Source organism: Morone saxatilis, unplaced genomic scaffold (genome assembly GCF_004916995.1).
Source record: "Morone saxatilis isolate NCDOM2014 unplaced genomic scaffold, NCSU_SB_2.0 Contig20, whole genome shotgun sequence".
NCBI classification, from domain to species: Eukaryota; Metazoa; Chordata; class Actinopteri; family Moronidae; genus Morone; species Morone saxatilis.
This window is the reverse complement of record NW_023339763.1, coordinates 5,017,411-5,025,767: the sequence shown is the minus strand read 5'-3', so window position 1 is coordinate 5,025,767 and position 8,357 is coordinate 5,017,411. Positions and strand designations below refer to the sequence as shown.

The following is an 8,357-nucleotide window of genomic DNA, read 5'->3' as shown; positions in this document are numbered from 1 at the left end:
ACAATGATAGCAATCATACAGACTTAGTAATATACTTGTTAAAAAATAATAATATACAGTTTACATCTATTTCTAAGGCACATGTACCAGATCGGTACTTTGCAAGGACAAAGGACAATGAGATGTTGTGAACCTCTAGGCTGTACCCCATCTATAATCTAAAATCAAATGCAGCAGAAATCGTATGCAGCCTGAGAGGATGTTCTGCCTGCGAGGCCCAACTCAGGGCATTAAAAAGTCCCCTTCTAAACTTCAACCCAGAGAAGTTCAAAGGGTGGTTTAACAAGCAGGAGTTTACAAAAGACATACAATTAGAAAAGAAAAGACATTTGTATGTTTTGTGGTTCAACAACGGAAGAACTTGGTGACACAGATATAAAAGATACATGAACAAAACCACAGTTGCCTCCTGTGTCCACTTCATGCCTCCGGGCTTCATTCAAGCCTAAATGCTGAAGGTGTCAGGTTGCAAGCAAGAAAATTAATTTGTAAAATGAAAGGGAAAGAAAAAAAAATCTCTTGTATTTGAAGATCTCCTTCCTTTCACAAGTGATCATTCATGGGTGACAGCAATATTACTTGGGCACTGTACCTCTAAAAATGAAAGACCACTCTGAAAACAATGTGATAGACAGCTGGTATTTGCACTTGATTTCAGCCTTAAGGTGGCATTGTGACTTTAGTTGGACCTGCATGCATGTAAAGCAGAGCCATGGACAGTGTTTTGTTCATCTCTTTAACCAGACAGATCATATAATGATGATCTCAACTTTAAAGACTCGACTCCCATGAAAAAAGACAGCAGTAGCGCACGCTTGACAAACAAAAATATTCCAGACAGGCTCCGCAGCTGATAATAGATATTGAAAGTATAGCAACAAAAGAATAACAACAGAGAGGAGGTAGGAGTAGAAATAACCATTAGACTATACATCCTGCCCTGTGAGCACCCAAATACACCACCGTAAATTACTCGAATTAAAGAAAGCATGCCTGTTAGAGAAAGCACTTGGTCCATGTCTCTGTGGTATGTTGTTGCCGTATTACTGAGTAATGTCCCACAACAGCTGCTGAGAGCCTAAACCCACAGCAGCAGCACCAATCCCACCCTATCTGACCGAATAGCAAACATAATCTGCTGTTGGGCAGATTAACAGAAGACCACAGCAGCATGGAAATGAGGTTAGGCAGCCAGCGTTTCAGAGACGCTCTTCATAATCTGCAAATCCCTCCATCGAGGTCACCAGGAGAAAACTGATGGACCAATGACTGACTGCAATTTCAGCGCCTCTCAAAATGTCCTCATTCAGGTGTTGTCCACATTTTTAAACTGAAACTGTCATATTTACTCAGCAGTACTATCCCATTCCATCCTCCACATGGTTATTGAGAAATATTGCTTTGTCTTTCCCAAATTTGGTTGTCGTTGCATTGAACTTGTTGTCATTAACTATAAAGTCAAGATATATTCATTGACTGGTACATTTAATCACATCATAACATGGCAAATAATTGCCACAAAAAAACACGGAAAATACTTGTTTTTCTAATTGGATTGTATGCGAAATTAGCTATTAGCTGTTCCTGTTTTTTTTTTTGTGATTTATGACTCTGAGAAGAAGTAAGAGTTTTGATGTATCTGTCCATCTCACCTCAGGCAGTATCTTTCCTTCGCATCTGCCCTTTCACGCCCTATTAACTCCTGCACCTCCTTGGGGAGGCACGCCTCACATTGTTAAAACTTCTGGGTCAAGCTGATGATGATTGAACTTTGAAAGACTGGATGATGATTTGAACACAACCTCTGTTTTGTTTTCCTGTGGTAAATAACCGTTGTATAAGCATGAGATGATGCTTTCCAATTTATCATAATACAGAAAATAATGGACCTGTCAGGGCCATGTTCTTTGTTTTCATATAACAGAACATCTTATCGTTTATTACCTCTTACACACATTACTTTAACTGCACCAGTGGACAAGCCACTGCAGGATGTAAGTAATTTGAAGCCCGACACACACTCCCCCTTTTTTCGTGTTAGCCTACAGTGCATGCTGATAAACAGCATATCCACACTGCTTACTTACAATTATATATTATGATGAATATCAACCTGTACCTTGTGTGGCAGTTGAAATGTCACTCTGTCCAGGCTATTTACTACTTTACTTTTAGGGTGTGTGAACCTGGTAAAATTAGGTTTAACCAGGTAAAGAGGACTGCCTGAATGCACCATCAGTTAGTCTCTGTAAAGACCTGAATGTACTCCCAAATGGACGTGTGCACAGACAGCTGCGGACGCCATGGCTGAGTAGTAGCTGTGTAAATATTATTTTCTGCATTCGGCTTGGAGGACGTATTCCCCACAGTGTAGCAGCCATGCAGAAAATCCCTGTGGTCACAACAAGTTTGTGGTGCGCAGATGTCTGCACAGAGCTTACGTACACCCTCTGATGACAAAATTTACGTCACTTGGACCGCGCAGCCTTGCCTTACCACAGACACTGAAACTATGATTCCTGCTTAATGCTAAAGGTGCCAGAAGCGCTTGTCAGGTGGTCGGAAAGCTCTGAAAACCACCTCCCCCTACAAATTTTCAAGATTGGATTGGCCAGTTACGCCGTGACTGGTCAGCTATGTGGAGTGGAGAAAGGAGCCAGAGTCTGAACTCCTTTCTTTAGCTGTCTTCATTTTTGATACAATTAATTGTCACTTTTCACGTTCACAAACAACCAAGAGCAACGTTATGAATGTCTTCCAGGAGAGACTGTCTGAAAATGTCCACTTTTACTCCCATATTTACACACTTGAACGTCTCACACTCTCTATGATGAGGCCTTGAGTAGCCATTCCTAACAACCATAAACACATCTGATTTTCAATGTGGTTGGACAACGCTGTACGAATTACTTTTGGTCAAATCTACCCTCGACCTGAAGGTGGAAACTTGCAATGAAGCTATGGTGAATGCTCTGTAGACTATGTGCAGGATGTGTCCTTTGAATTTGGACACAGCTAATATCTTTTTGGTAGATTAAACGACGTGCATGTGTGTAATGCAAATACACCCACATTTGTTAAATGACACTGTCTGTCTTTTGTGAATCCGTGTGCAAACACTGACTGACATGTGGCCTTTTGTCATCAGTTAAATAGACCACTAAAAGGCTACATTAAATTTAATGAGGGATCACACTGTCAGGTGACAGGAGTTACATTCCTGTCCTCTCAGCTCTCCTCACATCTTTCTCTTGCTGCTTCTACATTTTTAGCAGGATATGTGTGGTATTCTGTTTTGTCATGTGACCTGTAGGACATTTTGCGGCCTACCAGTTATTTAGAGCATGTTGGATGGAGACAACACAGCCTGTGTTGATTGTGGTGTCGGTCCTCCAATGTCCTATCAGTGTGTTTGTGCTTTGTCTTGAATATTAATAGAGCGGAAAAGTGCCCAGAGTGGAATGAGTTTGTGGCAGCATGGAGCCTCAGCTTTCTGATGATGGTGATTAGCAGAGTAGAGGAAGGCAATACTCTCGCTGTGTAGTAAAGCAGAGAAACAGATGACTCTATTTGCTACTGCTTTGTTTTCAGATCAGTGACTCATCTGGGTTGGTGCGTGGCTATGAATGTGCATTCTTATGAACTGGCTGAGATGGAACTGGGTTCGTCTTGTGAATGCTTCTTGCATTACATTTACTACATCGCATCACATGGTACCCTGTGGAGTTTTTATTGTTAACTAATGATTCTTTTACATTCAACCTTCTTACAAGAAAGCATTTAGTGCATCCGCATGAATAATCATAAATTAGACTACGACGAACAACATGAATGATCTTCTAAGAATCAAACACTCGCCTCCTGTAGTTTTTATGCACTGATACAGTGAAATAAAAAATGGAAATAAAAAGTATCAAAAAGTCCTTATAAAGCCACTCCGGCAGCATAATCAACTTCTCTATTCTCCATCTGTATGCTTAGTATGTTGCATGTGTATTTATGTAACAAAAGATTCAAGAAGAAACCATCATGGTAGGCTTTATTTTCCCATTAACTGTTGAACTTACTTTAATAAAGAAACATCTGGCACATATAACCCATGATTGTTCATCACATGTATTTACTGTATGATACTGATTAGAAGCATTCTAAACATTTACTATGATTCATTGAATAAAAATGCATCATTTTGTGCAGTGTTGATGGAGGTTTGAGCTCCCTAAGAACCCCAACTCCCGCTTCATGCTGCATGCTTATCTTTTTCCGATCAACAGTGCAGTATCTACTTTACAAAACAAATGTGAAGACACAAGACAGTTGCAGCTATCATGGGTATTTTTTGCCACCTGGCAGGCATTTTATAGACTTCTGCCTTGAGCTGCTTTATTTCAGACCTTCTGGTTATTATTAATCAAGGCTGTTCTGTAGTTTTTTGCCGTGTTAGGAGCATACCTCTATGGATGGCAATGTATGTCAGTCTGCCACTACTTCTGGATTCTGATGAATACGCATTTGGCGTCAGAACGTTACTCATTTATTAAAGATGGCACCAGACAGGCCTTGTTGAGTTGTTGAATCTCCAAAACTATTAGATGGATTGCCATGGAATTTTGTCCATACATTCCTTGTCCCTCTGCAACTATTGGAGGGATTTCTGTGAAATTTGGTACACATTCATGTCCTCCTCAGGATGAAGTATAATCACTTAGGTAATCATAAGCTCGGCTAACACGTTAAATTAAGATGGTGAACATGAAAAAATGTATACCTGCTTAACAGCCGCATGTTAGTATTGTCATAAACAACATGTTAGCATGCTGGTATTAGCATTTAGCTCAAAGCATTGCTGTGCAAAGTACAGCTTATAAAATGACTGTCATGGCTGCAGACTCTTAGTCTTGTTAAGGAATAAGGTGAGTCCTGGGTGTACTCTATAGTAAAGTTTTAGTAAAGTCCGCGCTGAGGATGGTAATGTCAGCCTGCTGGTTGGTCGGTTGGTCAGCCCATACTTTAGCCCACACTGAATATCTAGACAGCTATTGGATGGATTGCCATAAAATGTGGTATATACATTGATTTTCCCCACATGTTTGATGAATTGTAATAGCTTTGGTGATCCCCAAACTAATTCCGTTTCCATCAGCCTCATCTATTCTCATAACTGAACAGCAGCACTCACCGGTTATCTGAGTTTATATTGAGCTTTTACTGCAGTCTTTCAGCCAGAAAACATCCAGAATGTGTGCAAGTCGCAAGTGCCTATTAAGGGAGAGTGTGTTGTGAATATAAGGCTTTCCATCACAGTCCTTTTACTTGTCTCACCCCACTTTCATTACACACATGTGATCGCATTCCCCATCTGTTCCTCAAGATTATTCTGTCTTTTTCATACTCATCCTCTTTTACTGTCTGTCTCAATTACTTTCTCCCGCCCACGTTCTGCTTCCACAAAACTAAACATGTGCACACATTAGCTGAAAAGTTTTCCTCTCTCCTTGTCTTGTTTTTCAAGGTCTCGTTGAGCAGCAAGAAAAGCCCCAGAGGAATATCATGGTGACGTGCGCTGAAATTTTAATCAGGAGGAAATGGGGCGGCACAATCTTGCTTCTTTTTAGTATAAATTTGCACAGACGGACTCTTGCTGCTTGTCAGGTCCTTGCGTGACACACTGAGGGCGTCTGCCTGTGACAGAAAGAGGAGAAGAAGAGTGGTAGAGGGGGTGAAGGAGAGAGGTGAGGAGAAGGGAGAGAAGAAGAAGGAATAGAGAGAGCTGAATGGATTTTTCTATTAGGCTCGTATAGCATCTCTGTGCCTAAGCAGAGGCCAGTCAGGGGATGGAATAATAGGTTATACATTTATCACGAAGACAGGTTGAAACGCATTCAAGGTTTTCTGTGTGTCATGTTGACCTAGACAGTTAGATACTGCGTAGAAGAATGATGTAAAGGAAATAAAGTAAAGGTGCATATAAAAGCTTGATTTGGATTTTGAATAATTAAATTAGTCAACTATTAAACTAGTGACAATATAAATTATAGGTATTACGCGAATTGAGACTTTTTTTAATGTATTTGAAGTTACGACAGTATTAAGTAGAGAATGGATTTTAAGTGTGATCAAATTCAGATTCTTAAGTATTTTGTTAAATATTTCAACCAATGCAGTCTGTCTATGAGACCTACCATATATGTGGTAAATCATGTTGTAGTGAGGTGTGCTTTTTAAAAATGTAATAAGCAGCTAAAATAGAAGATACAATTGGCCAATATCAGCAGTGGCAGTTTCTCATCAGATGGTAGAGCAAGTGACACTATCTTTCAACATTACATTTCACTTTCAACATGTCTCTTTCCTTCTGTCTTTACCCCTCCACCCATCTCTCCCTCTCTCTCTCTCTAACCCCAACTGGTCGAGGCAGACGGCCCACCTAGACCCGGGTCTGTCCGAGGTTAATGCCTCTTAAAAGGAAGTTTTTTTTCTTGCTAACTGCTTGCTCATGGTGGGAACTGTTGGGTCTCTGTTTTTTCTGTAATTTCATAAGGAGTACGGTCTAGACCTGCTCTATTTGAAAAGCGTCCTGAGATAGTGTTTGTTATGAATTGGCGCTATACAAATAAAATTGTATTGAACTGAAATTATTATTTGGCCAGGTTAGAGGAACTTTTTCCTACATGCTTGTGAGCAGCACTTTGAGCTTCAGTGTCTTGTTCATCTCTTTTGGTAAAAAATGATGTGTATTGTTAATAGCTTTCAAAAGGAAAGTAAAAAGGTTGGCTGGAGGGTCGTGTCGGCATCTGTGTTTGATTGACAGCAGCTGGCAGGCAGTCGAGATTGCCGGTGTTGCACCGTAGAGAATGAGAAGCAAACAGACAAACTTGAATTTAAGCCTACGTGGCACAGTGGTAGTGGTATCGAAGAGTAAGGCCCACACCAGCATCTAACCGTACCAAAGTGACATTTGCAGGTATGTTTACATGCTGTTTAATGATGATGTTAGCAGTGCACATCCCCCTGGTGAATGTGTGTTTGGTTTTGTGTTGAATAAGCTAAAGTGCAGAACAAGATGTGTTTGTGAATTAGATAAGATGGAGACTTTATCTGGAAAGCTAAGGGTTTTTTTTTTTTGGTTCAGTCATGTCCTTACTTTCCAATGTCCTCACCAGCCTGGTCTAAAACTTGATCCTCAAAAAGTACAACAGTACAAAGACACTCACACATATCAGTTGCCAAATCTGTGTGTGTATATACTGTACATTGCTTTGTTATTGGTATTCAGTGGCAAAGTCCTCTAAGCCAGCAGTCTGATTAATAATTCACAGTATTTCATGCAGTCAGTGGTGCCATTTGTATTTAAAGTGTTTCACTAATTGCCTCCTCCCATCGAGCTAATTATTTCTCCATTGTGCTGTGATCCTGTAATTCACGGTGCAGAGTCACCAAAAGTCACTCAGTGTGTAGAATGACTAAGTGGAAGAAGAAACCGCCTCTGCCTTTGTGTGCTGAGCTGCAGTGTATCTGTCTGTATGTGTGTGGTTGTGTATATAAGGCCTCCGCGGAGTCGTGCGTCATAGCATTGATATTCTCCTCACAGGGTCGTCAAGCATGAAATAGAAGAGCACACTTTCTGTGGATAAACTCTCAGCAGAACGCTGTTGGATAGTGAGAGTCGGATGCTCTAGAGAAATCTCTTCGCTGACACTGATACTGACAGCGTACAGGGGAAAAAAAATCTTATTGTGTGTGCTGCCCTGTTGTATAACTGTGTAACAGTTCTTAAAGGTGCACACCTGTGGTTTTGCATTCTTGAGCTCATTTATCACAAATCGTGTATATCTGACATCCGTGCTTACCATTTCTCAGTGTTTCCTACAAGTTGAGGGTTCATATGAGGTGGCCAAACCTTAGAAGCTTTGGGGAGAAGGATTGTGGGCTGGTGGGGAAGTCAAGACACATCAGTTTATATTCAGCTTCAAAATCCTGTTGCAATCACAACCTAATGTCTAGCTAATCAAATCTCCAACTAATATTACATGATTGTTCAAATAAACCATTCCAGCTTTTCAATCAGTCTGTAGTTCTAACTGCCTTTCCAGACATATTTATGAGATTGATAAATAGTCATTGCCAAAATAATATTTGGGTGGGCATCCGAAGAAATCTTGGTAATGGGAAAAATCTTTCTTGAATGAATTATACACTATTAACATTACCTTGGAAAGCCACAGAAGTTTGACAGCAATAATGAATCACAATTAGCAGCCTGAAACAATCATTATGATCGCAAGGTATAACAAGCAAGGACCATTTTGAAAAGTGTTTTTTGCTGGTACTTTTAAGGTCTATCAGGCATCTGAGAT

General features: G+C 40.3%; 1 protein-coding gene across 1 annotated transcript in view; it reads left to right on the top strand.

Annotated features, from left to right (window-relative positions):
• The window catches only part of LOC118332055 (polypeptide N-acetylgalactosaminyltransferase 10), a 78,509-nt gene that overhangs the window by 17,622 nt on the left and 52,530 nt on the right, over window positions 1-8,357 (top strand). The gene's annotated exons all lie outside the window — the stretch shown is intronic.